Below are 18956 nucleotides of genomic sequence, written 5' to 3' on the forward strand. Positions count from 1 at the left end.
ACTTTGGTTGGTAGGAAAACCAGAGTTAAACTTTCACTCAATTTTCAGAAACTGTGTAGGTTTCCATGGCTCATCTGTATAGCATCTTCCTGGGTTTTTACCTTCTATATTAATTTGTTCTTTTTCTGCCCACATTTTAAGATTTATTTATACCTTCCCATTTCATTATGTATACACTGGTATTTTTCCTAACTTGCCTAATTAAATACATATTTTAAAAATAAGTTGAAAAAAATACATGTCCATTTGGACATGGTGGTTGACACCTGTAATCCCAGCACATTGGGAGGCCATGGTGGCGGGCAGGGGTGGGTGGTGGGATGGCTTGAGTCCAGGAGTTCGAAACCAGCCTGGGCAACATGGCAAAACCTCTTATCTACATTGTGTACAAAAATTAGCTGGGCGTGGTGGCATGCACCTTTAGTCCCAGCTACTCGGGAGGCTGAGGTGGGAGGATCAACTGTGTACCCAGGAGGTTAAGGTTGCAGTGAGCCAAAATCATACCACTGCAGTCCAGCGCAGGCAAGAGAGTGAGACCCTGTCTCAAAAATACATAAACAAACAAACAAAGAATACAAGAAGACCAAGCTTCCTCAGACCTCATCAGCCTGCAGGTGCAAGGGATGACTTGAATAATAGCTAAAAGGTTACTGGTTTATAGTCCCATTTTTTAATAAAAGTCCTTGGGTTCCTATAAAACTTGCCTTCTCTACCCACCCCCCCCCAACCAAATGTTTCTGGAAGTCCTCAGTGGGTGTTTCACATGCACACCCATCTGTTCTATCAGGCATCACCATGGTAGCTGAACTTCATAGATATGTATTTCTTCCCTCAAGTAACAGTCCTAGATGAGTGCTCATGTCAGCAGGGCAACTCATCTCTTTGTCGTCATTCAGGATCCTAAGCTGATGCTACTCTGTCATTTTCAACATGTGACTTCCAAGGTTGCCCTGAGTGTCAACATTCCAATCAAGTGAAGACAGTAAAACATTTCCTTTTAATTTAAAGGCATAGAAAAACATGTGTGAGAAATTTTTATGAGTCAAGCCTGTACGTGGAATACATCATTTATGCTCACAAACCACTGGAGAGAACTTAGTCACATGGCCATATGCAACTACAAGGGAGGCTGGGAAATGTAGTATGCTCATATGTCAGGAAGAAGAGAAGGGATTCTGGTAGATAGCTAGGGGTTTACTCCACAGTATATCTTCTTCTAGTCTTTTTGCAATATTGTTTCCACAAAATTATGATCATATTGCATTCTGCTATATTCATTTAAAATTATATTCAGCATCATTTCCCTGTCATAAAATTGTCTTCACAAACCATTTTTTAAATAATATATTATTTCATCTCATATATACCAGAACTTACTTACCTACTCTCCTCCTGTTGGATATTTACCCTCTTTCCAATTTTTGGTTTAATAAATGAAGCTGAAATTTGAATATTACATGTCAGTTTTTTGTTTTTTGTTTTTTGTTTTTTTTTTTTTTTTTGAGACGTAATCTCACTCTGTTGCCTAGGCTGGAGTGCAGTGGCACAATCTCAGCGCACTGCAACCTCCGCCTCCTGGGTTCATGCAATTCTCCTGCCTCAGCCTCCTGAGTAGCTGGGAGTACAGGCGCACACCACTACACCCAGCTAATTTTGTATTTTTGGTAGAGACGGGGTTTCACCACATTGGTCAGACTGGTCTTGAACTCCTGACCTCGTGATCCGCCCACCTCGCCCTCCCAAAGTGCTGGGATTATAGGCATGAGCCACTGTACCTGGCCTACATATCAGTTTTTAGCAGCTTCCCTAAAACTTTTCTTAGGATGGATTCCTGCAAGTGGAAGTATAGGGACAAAGGATATATACATGTAAAAAGGCTGTTTAATTTCTGTTCCATTTGGTGAATGGAGTGGCAGGGATTGAGGGGATGAGCTAGGCCTGTTTAGTCACACTGGGGTATAGAGTAGGAGATTTCTCTTTTCAACCATCAACGCTCTAGGTTTCAGGGGCCCCACCTGGAAGGCTCTCACCAATGCTGATCTGAAGGGCATCTATGCAGATCCTCAGCACAGGCTATGTGTAATATTCACTCAAATGAAAACTGAATGGTCCACAGACACGTTTTGCTCCCAAATGATTCCTGGATGTTAGCAATAGATATACTCAATCTACTATAGGCTGGAGCCCACTCCATTCCTACCCACAAAATCTCTCCAGGTCCTACTGTGCCTTGACCTTGCCATATACATTTTCAAGGATTTTTCAAATTTGGGGAAATTTGCATTTTACTTACCAGTTGAGCATCCCAAACTCAAAAATTCAAAATCCAAAATGCTCCCAATGAGCATTTGCCTTGGATGTCTCTTGTCAGTACTGGAAAAGTTGCCGCTTTTGGAGCATTTCAGATTTTAAATTTTCAGATTTGGGATGCTCAACCTGTCCTGGTAAGCTGCTTCAAACTCCCTTTCCAATGCATTGGTCTACAAATAAGTAAATAAGAAAAATTACATAGTGTAGGCAAAGAGGCAGCAAACTACAGTCTCCGCGTCAAATCCGGTCTGCAGCCTGATTTTGTAAATAAAGTTTTATTGAAATACTGCCACATTTATTCATTTCCATATTGTCCATGGCTGCTTCTTTTACAACTGCAAAGCTGAGTAGTTGTGATAGAGGCCTATGGCCTCCAAGTTTAAAATATTTTCTGTCTGGCCCTTTATAGGAAAAGGTTGCTGACCTGTTCACCAGAATTAGGCTACAACAACCAAACTAGGGTCTGTACACACATACACCCCTATTTGTTTGATGAGTTTGTTCAGCTCCATATAACTTCCTTATTTTACTTATGAATGTCTTATGCTATATTAATGCAACATTAATACATCTGGCCTTCATAACTTCAGACCTTGCCATAATTAGTTTTAAGTTTCACTCCTCTCCTCATTCAATTTTGATTCACAATTTATGAACACACACTATGTTTCAGTTACCCAAATTAATAATGAACACGCAAAGTGGTATTTTTCTCTCTGGAAATGAAAGACAAGTATTTTCAAATGCTTGGTGAGCAGCACTATTGATATTTCTCTTTCTCTTATTCCAAGTAAATATTATGCTGCGTCTGTGTGGTCATAGCCATTTCCATCACAAAAGACTCTACAAACCCAGGATTACCTCATCCCAATAGAAATAAAGGGGAAAAGGGAATTAGGCTGAAGGGAATGCTAAAGTAAAACCATCTTCAGCAATTTCAAAGGAACTCAGAAATAACAAAGTATATTTCTTTCAAGTAAATGTGCCCTTTTTTCAAAAGACTATTGTGGCAGTCCTAAAAATTGCCATTAAATGCAGAGGATAGAAAAGATCATTAAAATTAAAAATCAATTAAATTCTAAAATTTAACATATTTGCCTAAATCAAATTAAATCGCCCAAGAGAAAACACACAGCCACTTAGGAAGTACATATAAAATTGCAAGATACTCCCATCTCCTAAACAGCTAGTTAATCACTGTTTTCCAACTGACGTAACAAGGATGTGCTTGCGTGTATTATTTACAAGACTAAATACATGATTAATAAAAAGACGTAGTTTAAAACACCCTCTTTTAATGTTTTTGTTATACAAGTGGACCCGGATTTGTGATTAAAACTCGTTAGAGAAGCATGTGAAAAAGTGGTATGAATCATTACTGATTTCCTGCCTTGCCCCTTTCCAAAGAAACTCAACCTTTCCCCGAGTTGAAAACACATAAAAAGTTGACAGTTTTAAAACCATGTAGTAAGAAAGCAATTTGTTTTTTAAAAATTTTTTACTCTCTAATACAAAGCCTTCTTCCCTAAATGCTAATATGTCACTTAAGTCCTTCCTAGAGGTATAAACATGATTCATAGTTTAATATTGCTAGAGATGCTTCTAGAAAGAGCCCCTTTTGTTTAAATGAATGTGAAACCTTTTGCCAAGCCTTGAAACTGCTGCCTTTGTTGGTATGTTCACTTTTAAAAGGTGAGATAGTTTTTGGTAGCCTTAACTAGAGTCTTGTACAAGGAAAAAAAAGAATGACTCAAGGATCTCAGGAGACTTTTTTACCCACATTACTGTGGTCCTACTGTTTGATGAAATCCAAGGGTTGTTCGAGTACAAAACAATTTTCAAAACCTCACATGATGTTGAAAGACAGGTCCATTTCCAAGCCTTCATATTCAGGAGTCCTTCCCAAACTAACATTCATCCTTTGTCTTTTTTCCTTCTCTTCCAGGTGCTCTGGGAATTAGCTATTGAGTTCATTTTCTCCCACCATTCCCAGCCCCATGACTACATACCCTTTATAAAGTGTAAACAATACCACTTTGGGGCAAAAGGTGAAGAAAATGTCTGTCTTTGGCCTCTCTGATCTACCCTTTTAATATGTCTTTTAACTTTGCTCTTTTCTTCCAGGAATCTAGCACCACATGCTGGGTTCTGTATTAGTTATTTATTGCTGTTTAACAAATTATCCAAAAACTTAATGACTTAAAACAATAATTATTTATTACCGCACACAATTTCTATGGACCAGGAACTTAGCTTGGTGGGTTCCACCTCAGAGTCCCTCAAAAGGCTAGAGTTAAAATGTCACCTGGGGTTACAGTCACTGAAGGTTGCATTGGGCTGAAGAATCCACTTCCCACATGGCTCACTCATATACTGCTAACTGGTGATGGTTACTGGCAGCAGGCCTCAGTTCCTTACCCCAAGAAAATATAGGACTGCTTGAGTGTCCTCATGAGATCGCAGCTGGCTTCCCCTAAAAGCAGTTGATCTGAGGGATCTCATAGAGTAAGGCAGAAGCCTCAACGTCTTTTGTGACCTCGCCTTGGAAGTCACACTTAGGAGTCATTTCCACAATGTACTATTGGTTACCAAGGTAACCCTTATTCAAAATGGGAGAGAACAACACAGAGTGTGACTAACAGGAAGTGAGAATCACTGGGGGTCATCCTGGAGGTGACTACAGACCCTAATGGCCCAAGGTCTTCCACCCTATCCCAGGCTGCCTTTGTCCTGGCTGTCCCCTCCAGATGGCCTCCCCAATGAAAGCAAATCTTTCATGAGTGTATTCTGTCAGTTCCCTATTCTTTACCAAAGTAACGTTGCTGATCTGTTACTGAAATTTTGCTAATGTGCTCAGAGAATGCTACAGGCGAAAAGTATAGCTTTTTGCACACATCCTCCTTCATCAGCAAATAAAAGAGTCAAGGCCTTGACTAAACACTGACTCTCATGGTGGAAGCATCAGGACTATTATAAACAGACAGGGAAATGTCCTATTAGTTAGTCCTGGAAAATTTCACCATGTAGGCACATACCTGCTTCAGCAACTCCTAAGTCTGAGTTTATAGGGACAATTTGGACAATAGGATTATTCTAGTCAGAACAAGTTTTTACTTCAGTTCTCTGACTATTCCCTGTGCACATTTATGCATCCTCAGAGCCTGGCAGAGACCACTCAACAAATACTAATCTCGTGAAAAAAGGAAGGTCTAGACAGACTTGATAGTATTGACAGAGATACACACCTGCTTCATAGAAACTCAAGAGGTACACCTTCAATAAAAAAGAACAAGGAAAAGTAAAAGAAAATCACTGAATACACTTTACATCAATGCAACCCAGTTACTATTAGAAAAGAACAATTAGAAGCAGAGCTCTGTAAAATTTAAAAAGGGAGAAATGGGATTACTTTTCTTAATCATTCAAGTTATTAATGATTAATCATTCAAGTTATGTGTTTGAGATTAAAAACAAAAGAATTACAAACATAATTGTTAGTCAGAGACTAACCATAATCATTTCATTTACTGAGCATCTAACTTGGGCCATGTACATCATACATTATCAACACCTCTTTCAACAACCCTGCAGGACAGATAGGTATTAGGATCCTCGTTAGAAAAGGAAAAACGAACATGAAACAAATGGCTAGTTTAGTGATGCACAGCAGGGATTTAAACACAGGTTTGTCTGGCTTCAAAGCACAACCTTTTTCTCCAATGCCACACTGACTAACCTGTTGTCTTTAACAACAACAAAAAAAATCCAGGCTCCCTGACTACTAGCAATGGAAATTAAGGTAGCTCCTTGACTCCTCTATCATCTACCTGGGCTCTTGGGTGCAAGTATTATCAGATTGGCTCAGTGTCCAATCACAAGCCTGCCAGAGCCAGGGGCTTGATATGGTTCATCTCTAACTGTACAAAGTTCTTGAGGGGTGTGGAAAAAATACAATTAGGTTAAGGCTCACCTTAGTACTAAAGTCTGTAAATTGTGGGGATGTATACAATTTGAATGGACAAGGGTAGAGAGAAAACAATGAAATATTTACATTTATTTAAAAACGGTAAGTTAAAGTTATTCTCCCCTCTATTGGTGTATAGATATACCCAAAGGATCCATTTTTCTGTACACCACGATTTTTTTATTCTATAGCAACATTCATCTCTATATGAGAGGTCCAAACTGTAATAAAGGACTTTAATGAGAAAGAGAAGAAAAGGAAATTATCCTCCATGCTCACATATGGCCACCAATCCCACAACCTTCCAAGAAAAAAAAAAATCACCTCTAAACTACAGATTTCGAGTTTTAAGAATGTTGGAAACAGTGTGCTGAATACCATCATCTGACTACTCAGTGCTGGACAACACTAAAATTCTAATGAAAAGAAAAGCAAAAAAAAGAAGAAGAAATTCTTTTCAAGTGGATTATCATTAAACTTGTAAACTATTTGATCTTTCATTGTAATCAGTAAGAAATTGTACCTTTTTATTTCTTAAAATTCCATAGCTTTTGAAGGCATTTCTATTTTCTTTGCATGTCATTGAAAACTTGTCTTAAAATTCAAGTTAGGTAAAATTTTAGTAATTTCCACATTTCAGCTTTGTACTGGCATTGTGGAGGATGCCAAGAACTCTAAGATGTGTCTCTTTCTTTCACAACCCTGGTTCTCAAATTTGAACATGCACCCGAATCACCTGGAGAGCTTGTTAATTAAAATACAGAGTGCTACCCCCACTCCTGGAATTTCTAATTCTGCAAATCTAGGGTGGAATCTAAGAAATTACAGTTCTAACAAACTCTCAGGTGATGCTAATGTTATGGTGCAGGGACCACATTTGGAGAACTTCTGCTGGAAAACTGAGTCTCTAGTCCTGGTAAAGAGGCAAGACAAAAACATGCATGAAGTAAAGGAATTGTGTACAGCAGTGTAAGCTCAGACACCATGTCAGAGGGACAATTGCTGTAAGAACTCTCAGGAGGGAGTAATACCACAGGCAGGAGTCATCAGAAAGGAAGTGAGACTTGCGCAGGTTCTCACTGAATGAGTAGGAAGACAAGGAAGAAAGGCATCACAGACCAGTGTATATGTGTTGTGTTCACACAGCAACCAAGCCACCCTAAGGAGAGCTTCTCCACTGAACAGTGGTTTGAAAAAACATACTAGGGCAGTGCATGCAGAGAACCACCAAATAAGACTAAAGTATCAGTGGGCCTTAGGAACCACTGAAGGTTGTATAGTAGAAGGGTGATTGTTTCAGGGAAGATTTAGTGATGTTTTAGTGAGGATTAAAAACCAACAACATATACATTGGATTGGTACAGGGAGAAACCAGACAAAGGGAGGGTGCCAGCTGCATGGCAAATGCTATGATCCAGACAAAAGCTTGAGAGAGGCTGAGGCAATGGAAATCCTAAGAGAGAGACAGACCAAAAAGGCAGAGAACTTAGTGACTTACCTGATATGAAGGCCAATGCAATGGAGAGAGAGGGGAGTCAAAGTTGACTGAGGTTATGAACCCTATGACTGGGAGGAAAAATATAACAAAACATTTCATTCTGTTGAACTATGCCCAAGTAATTCTGCTGACAATATGATATCACAAGGTACTGACTTTTAGGGAGGAATGGGAGAGTCTATTTTGGCAAGTTTCAAACTTTCTCTAATCTTAACAGGGTCAGGATTTCAAGTCTGAATCTCATTTGTGTCCAAACCCACTTAAACTCTTTAATAAGTGATTTCCTGTTTTAAAGAGGAAAAACGTATATTTTTTAAATTATTCAAAGGGCTTAAATACTTCTTAGACATCAAACAAGTCTTAAGAAATAATATTTTGATGATTTAAGTAAAATTAAACAAAAACATATGGAATGAATTTCTTTCAAACATACATCATGTTTAGAAAGTGAGGGTAAGACTGCTTCATAAAATGAATTTGCTGTTCTATCAAACCCAAAATGCTGAAAAACTCTTCAAACATTTAAAATTCATCCAGATTTGTCCTACCCTGACTTCGATGCTATTGAATATCAGAATCTTTCAAGGCCATTTTACTTTTTTAGTCAATGAATCATGACATTCGTTTCTACAAGATATAACATTTATGGACTGTTTTGACATGCGTATCTGCAAAATAAGAGAATTCCGTTAAATCAGTTGAATTCTCTGATGAGAGGTTCCATACACATCCAAGATTGCCCATTGCTGACAGTAACCTATGATTGTGGTTTTCACATTTGGCAAGAGAGACTGTTCTGAGCAAACCCTCCTCCCTGAGGAGCTATGAGGAAACTGACTAGCTTGCTAACTGTGGCCCACCTAGCATCTTCACCACCAACCTACACACACAGAAAGAGAGTGAGACAGCAGCAAAGATGTATTATGGCTTTTGTGTCATACTCATTGTACTTTCTTATTTCCTTTCAACAGAAACTCCATTACCTTCATCTTAGACTTTGGCATTCCCTAAACCCCGTAATTTATCTTCCCATACTCCTCACTGATTCTAGCCTTGTACTCTGTCAAAGCACGGCTCCTCCTCTGCAAAAATGCGTAATAATAGGCTATTCATTAGACAAACAAATCTGTAATTTCCTTCACACCTGAGCAGGAGAAGGAACTTTATGGGTCACTTGCGTCAGCCCCCTTATTATCAGCCAAGTGGAGAAAGCTCCCCTATGGGACACAGCTGGTCAGTAGCCAACCCAGGATTAGTGTGCAAGTCTGCTGATTTCCTATCCAATGTTTTCCCCTTTACACACACTATCTCTTGGACACCTGCTTTTTACAAATGACTGTATTTCTCCCACGTGACTCTTCTTTTCCTGAAAACAAAAACGAACCATTTTCCTGGCTGGCTGATTGCTCATCATTTGCTCTCAACTTTCTGCAAAACTATCTCAGTTTAAACATTTATGGTCATCTTTGCTAGAGAACACTGAGGGCAGGGGAGATATTGTTGGTCAGAAGAGCACTTCCATGGTGTTCATATTTCATGATTTACTACTGCTGACTCAACTAGTGCCTAAGGCCATATCTCTTTCACATAACTATGCTCAGTTTAGGATGGTGATTTGCAACCAGGGGATATTTCTGCCCCCCAGGGGACATTTGTCAAAATCTAAAGACATTTTTGGTTTTTACAACTGGAGCATCCTACTGGCATCTAGTGGGTAGAGGTTAGGAACGCTGCTAAACATCCTACAATGCATAAGACAGCTCCCTGTAACAGAATTATCCAGCCTCAAATGACAAGAGAGCCAAGTTTGAGGCCATGTGTTAGGAGAGGGGACTGGAGTAGATATCAATACAAGAATTTCGGTATATCTCTAGGTGTCAAGATAACAACTAGATCCTTCGGTCTTGGAGCATTCATTCAGCACCTATCATGTGCCAGGCATTAGTCTAGGTACTGCTGCCAAATGTATAATCTGATTGTCTTCCTGCCTAGATATTAGAAACACAGAATGCTGCAGCCCTGAAAGATTCCGACACAGTGAAAGATAAGCGTCTTCAGCCAGATATGTTCCTAAGCCTGCCACATTACAGACAAACGCTGAACCTATTGGAAGGCATGGTGGGCTCACTCATTCCTGGGACAGCCATTTGGACCTGGTGGAGAACTTTCAAAGATGAATGCGGTGTCAGTGCCCTGAAGTCATCCAAGAACAACTAGACAGGCATCTGTAAAGAATGCTTTGCAAAGTGAAAAATGGCCACGTGGTTTCTTTTGGTGCTGTTGTTCGTTGTTCTGCCAAGTGAAAAGCAAATGATGCTTTAAATATTTCAAGAAAGAAAAAGTTCCCTTTGATACTACATCTTATTTACTTTCACCAAAATGTCATCCTGTTAGGCTGGGTACTCTCCGGGACATATTAAAAGCCTCTTTTATCAGTGTTATTTCTACTTTGAACACATTCCTTTAATTTAAGTCAGTATGGCTGGTTTGTATTAAAATATTGGAAAGGTTCTTAGGTTTCAGACTGATAGTAAATCCATAAAAAAAAAAAAAATGGCTTTTCCATTTCCGAGAAATCTAATTAAATGTTGTGAAAACAAATGTGCTCTGGTGTGGTATATAATGGAATAATATTAAAGAATAAATATTAGGTTTCTGTTGTTTGGTAAGCTCTTTGAACTCTGGAGAATGTGAGAAAAATACCTTCCCAAGCTAGGGATCTGGGAACATGGAGATAAGGAATGACAAATGCTCTCTCAAAACTACTCCAGATTCTCCACACCACAGAAACCTAAATCAAATTAAGGGAAGACCTCCTCTAACATAGCTCTCCTGCCAGGTGGCAAATTTTGTATCCAAGAGGTTTACTCCTTACAGTCCTACCAGAATCCTCAAGTGAAAAAAAAAAAAAAAAAAGTGTCTCAACCCCTCCCCCACTACCACCGCCTCACACTCAATCCAACTTGGTAATGGTGGATCCCACCACAAGATGGCGGTCATAGTTTATCTTTGTTTTCAGTGCTTACCTCGACAAAATACTTGTGAGGCTCAGTGCTAGTGCTTCAGGGGTCTCTTTGAAAGCATATGGGGTGTTGTAGTACTCCATAAAGGAACATTGGTTCCTTTCTTCCCAGCCCACATATGATCTAAACAAAAACAAAGTGTTCGCTGTGTAAACACAGCTTCCAGGGAAATCCTTCCAACCGGAGGGCTGCTTATAAACCCATTCTATAACAGAAATTTGATGCCAATAGGTAGGGTTTCTACTTTTTACCAAAAATAATATCACTATGACTTATGTCTCACCATTTACAAGTTTTTGCATGTACTATCATATTTCATGGTTTATCATATTTCTGACACCCTCCGCCTGCCCTGAGCCCCCTTACTTAGCACAGTTCCGGAGCCAGAAAGGAGGCCTCTTGAGCTTCTCTGTACTGACCTGAGCAATAAATCTTGCCCACCCCATATCTCCTTTCTGGCCTGTTTCAAGGGGATTGTGCTTTTAAAAAAAATAAGCCTACCTACTCTTCTGCCAGCCTAAATCCAAGGGGAGATCACTGTCAGTAAATTTCAACCACCCATCCTGCTTTCCATTTGAAGAAGAGAATTAATTATCAGTGACTTTTGTACAAGTTGACTTTTATAATTTACCATCAAAATGTACATCTGCCCTTTTCCTGGACATAAGTCAAGCACTTACTATCCTACTAATTCCTCCTAGTCTTTATAGTTCATCTTAAACTGCAGCACTGATGTGTTAAATTATTTCCCTGACATAATCGGCAGATAGAGATCTCAAATCTCTGGCCAATAGAGATCTCATTGTGAGCCTCTTCAGCTGGAGTGGACTCTTCACCTAAGTAACATCACAGTTGCATCCTGTCTAGTCCTTTCTTATAATGCCACTTGATGCAGCTGTGTCTGTGTGGCTCTGTCTGTGTAGGTCTGAGTATGGTTTCTTGCATGTGTGTAGTGAAAGGTCATGGAAGCTGTCAAAGAGCTCTGATCCAATTGAATGAGAGCATCACTGCAAGTGAAGACAGAAAAACAAAACGAAACAAACAAACAAAAAACCACTCAATATTGAAATAGTTACCTGAAAGACTGTTCTTAGTTCTCTGGCCTTCAGAACTAGTGCTATAAGCAGTAATTTCTGACTTAAATATGTTAATAGTCACATTTAAGCATAAAACAGTAAGCTAAAACATAGTAAGCAACTTTCAATATATTGTGAGTTTGCTACTGGAGAGTTGAACTTTTATGCTCTTTTCAATCTTTCTCCCTCTGAGATGACTGAGCAATCCAATACTCTTAAGTAGGCAGTTTGTCTAACTTGACAGTTCTAACATCTTACTGCATTTATTTTCTTAGCAAATCTGCATTCCCTCCACTACCCCACCCTTAGGAGGGCAGAGACTCTATATTGTACGGCTTTTAGACATCAACACCTAGCTTGATGCCTACATAATGTCAATGGGTGATAATGCTTTTTAATTAAATTAAACAAATGACTCTGAAGAGCTCTTATCAATTAAAAAATAAAAGTTTATAAAACTGAGCAAAAAATGTGACCAAAAATATATAAATCTCCACTAAACACATAAAAAGAAGTTCACCTATACTATGTATCAGGGAAATGCAAACCAAAACAAAAATAAAATATTTTTCATCTATCAGATGATATCATTTAATTTAAACAATTATTTAAATGTTACATCTTGACATAGAAAGGACACTCAAATAGTATAAATTGATTCAATTTGACACTGTCTATCCAAACTTGAAATGTGCAAACTCTTTGATCTAGCAATTCCACTTTGAAGAATCCATATGGGGAAAAAAACTCAATATGTGCACAAAAGTAGAAGATTCAATAAAGCATGATTTGTTATTGAAAAAAATTGAGAAAGCAAATGTCCATTAATAAAGAAATGGTAAATAAATAATAGTGCATCCATATGATGAAACACTGAGGCAACATCAAAAAGAATGAGATAGACTTTTTACTCATTTTGGAAAAACTTTTACATCTGATTAAGGAGAAGAGCAAGGTAACAAATAACGAAGACATAATCCCATTTTTTTTCTTTTTTTTTTTTCCAGGGGCCATATATGGGTATATGTGTACAAAGTAGATTTTATTAAAGAGTACTCAGGTTGGACACAGAGGAAGGGGACATTATGGCAACTCAAATGATTTTGAGCCAAATGTTATTCTTCTCTTTATGAGTCTTAGTAGGATGTTTACACTGACTGCCTTACCTTGTGTAGTGGCCCCCAGCCCGCTGCCTTCTGCGTGGTTTTTCTCTTTTCCCAGTTTTTTTTTTTTTTTAAGTAAATGCGTGTATACATGAAGCTATGAAATGCAGTTATCTTTTTTTCTATTTTTTTCTTTCTACTATTTTTGTTTGGTAAAATAGAAGATTTTAATTTGCCTTGCTCGTTAGATTCATTCAGCTTGTCATAGTGACTGGAAATAATAATGGTTACATAAATGGATGGATAGAGGAACACAAACAGGCTCCCTTTTTTTTCTTAGTTGCCAGAATCTCTGAAGGTGTTTATTGAAGATGGTTTTCACACCTTAGCCATGGGGAATGAAGAGGAGGTATCTGCATTTTAATAAGGAATTATGAAAGACAGAAAGAAAGGAATTTTAGCATGGAGTTTTGTTTGCAACACACCTTCGGTAAAATATTCACTTAATGAATGACAAATTTCTGGTGTTGGAATTGATATAAAGGAGATATTTAGGGAGGTTGAGTCTTTCCAGTATCTTAAAAATAATTATTGGAATAATTCAGGAGGACATTTTTTTAAAGATTTAAAAATCATTTATAATCTATCACTCTTACTCCTTTCTTTCCTCTTTTCTTTAATAAGTAATACCTGATTACATTTTTGTTTTAGATTCAAACCATACAGATGTTTGAATAGATGAAAATAAAAGATAAGAAACTCTTTATACTCCTATTTCCACTCCCCTCCCTGAGGAAACCATCAGCCAATTAGATGTGGGTTTCTTTCTAGTACCCCCTCTGCATTTTACAGCTGTCTATGCAGATGTACTCATTTTTTATTGTTGTCCTGATCTCCAAGGGGAAGTCATACCTTAAAAAATGACTAAGAAATTGATCGAAAATTTGAAATTTATTGTTGGAAGACTGGTATTAGAGAAATGCTGTTACGTAAATAACCTGCAATAACCTAAATTCATGCATGTAGGACTTACACTATGTGAGAACTACTTACATATATCATGAACCACTACCATCTTAGAAAATGGAGTCTTCAGTGCACTGGTCTTTCACATGCTTTTTAAATATATATATATATATATTTAAAAATTAATATTTAAAAAATATATAAAAATATATATATATTTAAAAATTAAAAATTAAGGGAAGACCTCCTCTAACATAGCTCTCCTGCCAGGTGGCAAATTTTGTATCCAAGAGGTTTACTCCTTACAGTCCTACCAGAATCCTCAAGTGAAAAAAAAAAAAAAAAAGTGTCTCAACCCCTCCCCCACTACCACCATTACCAAGTTGGATAATTTATATATCCCATCCTATATATATATATATATATAGGATGGGATATATAAATGTGGAGATAAAAACAGATTAATCAAAAGGTCTAGAGTTGGCAGTAGGGGAAACAGAATAAGGGAGAAATTTGGAAGAAGGCAGAGAGGCATGCATCGAGCTAGGAGACCAGTTAGGTGTCTAATAGCCACGCAAAAGAAGTTGGCAGCCAGAGGTAGAGATTTAGGAAAGCAGACAGACCATGGGGGAATATTTGGTAAGTAAAGTAGAGCGATTTGATGAGGAATTATGCAGGAAAAGAGATTGTCAAGGATGAAGCCTACGTTCCTAGGCTCGCATGACCAAATGGATAGTGTTGACTTTTGCTGAGCGATGGAGCATTGGAAGACAAGAAATGTGGTGGAGGGCAAGCATTGGAGCTCATGACGTCAATCTTCAACAGACTAAATGGTCTTTCAAACAGCTAACTAGAGATTCTGAGTAGGAGCTCAGAACAGCCTCATAGACTGGAAATGTAAGCACAGGAATCACTGACCTCTAGATGTGTGTGAGGTGATGTCAAGTGGGACAGACAGCTGATGAGTAGAAACAGAAATGAATGGTGGTGTAGAGGCTTTGAAAACAATACTCCAGCATGAAAGCCTTAGAAACAGCTCTCTCTGACTTTTTCCTACCCTCTTGCCTCGGGCCCCTCATTTCCCTTGAAGGCTAGCCACAGAAACTAGAATCCCTCTTCCCCAAGGCAGGTCATAGAAGCCAGAATCCCTTTTCTCCAAAGCCAGCCATACAACCTAAAAAGATCATTCCAGCTTTCCCCCCACTTTCCTGTGTAAAAACTGGCCATAAATAAATTATCTGACTTACCCTATTTGACTGTAGGTCATAAGATCTCCATTCCAGAAAGAGCCCTGCCACATACCCAGAAGAAAGAAATGCTTGCTCAGAGATGTCAAGAAGAATCTAGATGAGCAAGCCTTACTAGGCTTCACCATTCAGTCTATTAGCATTAGATCATACCTGTTTTGTCCAATCACATTTCTACACAACTATCCGTACTGTGTTGAACCTAAGCATAAAAATGAACAGTTTTCTCCTGTATCTTTGAGTCTTCATTTTGAAGGCTCCCATGTCACTTAAAACTATGATCAAATGAATTTTTATGCCTTCTCTCCTATTAATCTGCCTTTTCCTGGTGATTTTGGGTGAGCCTTCAGAGGGCAATGGGGAAGGTTTTTTTTGGCCCCAACAGGGGTCAGTGACAAAAATTACCCAATTATGACAGAACCAGATCTGGTAATGATAAAGCCCACTGAGATAAGTCCCAACTGCCCTCTAGTGGAATTCAAGCCATTTTAACAGCCTGCAACAAGAAACACATTAAGCTGATTTTCACATGACTGTGAGCAGAAATGCCCATGGAGAAAACAAAGGACCACAAGGCAAGATGCTTACCTCTCTCTAAAAGGCTGTCAATAAAATTAAGTTTCTCTATTAGTGGAACTTTTAAAAATACAGTGAATCAATAACTGAGGTTTTGAAATACCAGTCTACAGTCTCTTTTCCAAAATTCAAATATCTGAAAGTTTCTAAAAACCAAAACTTTTTTGTTTTCTAAACTTATTTGGTGGCAAAACCTAACTTGATTTGAACTCATTTGGTGGCAAAATCTGACCTGAATTTCCAATTATTGACTATGTATGCTAGTCCAGGCCCAGATGAGAGTGTTACATAGTAAATGCACCTCATTGCCTCTTTAAAAAATCTAAAATATCTTTTAAAATCTCAAATCTAAAAATTCTAAGTCTCATGTGTCCCTGAGGCTTTTAGTTAAAGGATCAGGCAGATTATCAATGGCAGAAGACATCATAACATTTGATTTTTTAAAAATTTTTTTTCTCTTGAGACAGAGTCTTGCTTTGTTGCCCAGGATGGAGTGCAGTGGCATGATCTTGGCTCACTGCAACTTCCACCTCCCGGGTTCAGCGACTCTCGTGCCCCAGCCCTCTGAGTAGCTGGTATTACAAATGCCCACTACCATTTCCAGCTAATTTTTGTATTTTTAGTAGAGACAGAGTTTTCTCATGTTGGCCAGACTGGTCTGGAACCCCTCACCTCAGGTGATACCTCCGCCTCAATCTCCCAAAGTGCTGGGAATACAGGCGTAAGCCACCACGCCCGGCCTGAATTTTTAATTATAGGGATGTTCAAAGAAGGAAACTTACCCTGAGTCATTTAAACAAAAACATATGCAGGCTCAAGGTATCTAAGATTCAACAGAAGTGCAACAGGGAATCAACAAAATACACAAGAACTAAAGTTATGACTTTTCCAGGATTTGCCATTGAATGGGTTACCACTGTCCTGACAACGCGTGTGTGTGCACAGTGCACACACATGTGTTTATCATGCTTATGAATCAGGAGACAGGCATTGGCTGTAGATTCTTCACTCTCCCTGAGCTGTAAGCTAAGGCAATGGGTATCCATGCTTTGAAATATGCAGGAAATTCAAGTGCAGTGGACTCTTAATAAGAACCTAAGTCCTAATCTAGTTCTCATCTTCATATAAATCTTAAAATCAGAAAAATCTAAATGAAGACTCTATACCATTTTCCCTTAAAAAGTACATAATAAATAATAATAAGCATTTTCTACTAAAACCATGCCAAGAAATAAACATTGCATGCTCTGAAGGGCCCCTCACTACTTACATGGATTGTTGCATGGCCCAGGGCCAGAAGCAAGCCAGGGCAGAAATATCATTGAAAATTTTTATTTTATCTGTATGTACTAAAAACAGACTAGTTTAAAATGCAATGTCCTCTCCAAAAAAGAAGTACCTTAAATTCATTTAGAATTGGAGACTTTTACATGATGTTTATTCATTCATTCAGCATATATTCATTATGTGGCTCCTAGGCACCAAGCATTGCTCTAGATACAATAAACAAGACAAAGTCTTCCTGATTCATGTGTGGGGCAAAGAAGCCAGGTAACATTATCTGCATTTTACAGATGCAGAAACAAGATTGAGAAACAATAACGGTAGTAGGAGAAAAAGTTGCCTGCAAGCCTTTTGCCGTAAGTCTCTCTCTACTGACCCATGGCCAATGCTGTGCAGCATTCCCAGAGGCCAAGGTAGACATCAGAGATAAGGCCTAGAACAGTTGCAAGGTGAGCAAAGCAGAAAGTCACAGAGTGAGCCAGAACAGACACCTCCTAGCCCCAAAGTAAGAGGAACAAGACAATGGCTTCTTTTCATAAAGAGGAAGATATTGGGAAAGACTGATCCCAATGCCAAACACATCAAAATCCAAACCCGGATTATTTTTAAATCTAGAATGGATAAAGTGGTAATATTAATTTATGGCTAGTATAATTTATTATGCTTTTCTTCCAGGTTTGTCTTAAGATGAGCATTCAAAAAATATATATATAAAGTAATCCCAAGAACAACGTATCTTGATTTTGCAGCCTTTCTTTTTTCTTGCCAAGAACCCTAGAGCATTTTGTGAGAGGGTACTAGATTCCCAATGAGCAGTAGCAAGATAGAAGGTATTTCCACGGTCTCTTGGAATTTCCTGAAGAAAGATAAAGACAATGAAGAGGTCACCAAAGACCACAGATCCATTGTGTAAAGTCTGCATTCATGCATATTTTATAGACAGGTATGGTAAGAGTTACAGATGTTACAGTTCTGTGAGCTTTTGGCTCCTAAGGGATTGAGATGGGCCAAAAATGCAGGTAAACAAAATACCGGCTGAAAATTCCTCTACAAGAATGCTTTGGAATATCACACCTGGATTTTGACTCCAAGCCACCACAAACAGAGTATTTGGGCTTACTGGCACTGAAACAAGAATATCCGTGGGAGAAATCAGGGGGAGTAGATGGCTTAGGGGCCTGATAATGGGATATGTTTTGTCTCTTATCTTCTGGCTCAAATTCAGTGCAGGTGGAAAGTGACTAAAAATGGCTGCCTCATTGTGGCCTTTGGGCTTGGTAATTTCTACTCAGGTCTCGGTAAACAAGGATCCATCTCCCTCAGACAAAAGGCTCAAAAGAGAAACTTGGAGAAAATGTCTGACAGATCTGCCAAGAACTCAATGGGTCATAAAAAAAGAAAAATAATAATAAAACCAAAAGAAAAAAGAGAAAGAAATAGGGGAACTAAAGCCTCCTCACTTTAATAGGTGGTTAGAAACTGGCACAAGAGCCATTCTTGCAGTAAACCCATCTGGGGTCTTGAAGGAGGGCTCTTGTAAAGAACCAGTCGGTTAAACCTGAGAAAGTCAGTAACTAGATTATAACATACAGGGCAACATCTCAGCCTCATGTAACACTCAGGCAGAAGGAGAGGAGACACAGCTAGATTTAATTGAATACCTAATACACAAATGTTTGAAATCCTTTCATCAACTTGCTCATCCACTTGTCCTTCATTTCCAACTTACTGAGCTACAACCATCCTTCTGGGCTGGAGTTCTCAACCTCATCAGTACTGCCATTTTGAGCTGGATAATTCTTTGTGGCTGCTGTGTACATGGTTGAGCAGCATATCTGACCCTCTCACCAGATGCCAGTAGCAGCCTCCACCTTCCCCAAAATTGTGACAACCCAAAATGTCTCCATAC

This window comes from Macaca fascicularis, chromosome 6 (assembly GCF_037993035.2).
Source record: "Macaca fascicularis isolate 582-1 chromosome 6, T2T-MFA8v1.1".
Taxonomy (NCBI): domain Eukaryota; kingdom Metazoa; phylum Chordata; class Mammalia; order Primates; family Cercopithecidae; genus Macaca; species Macaca fascicularis.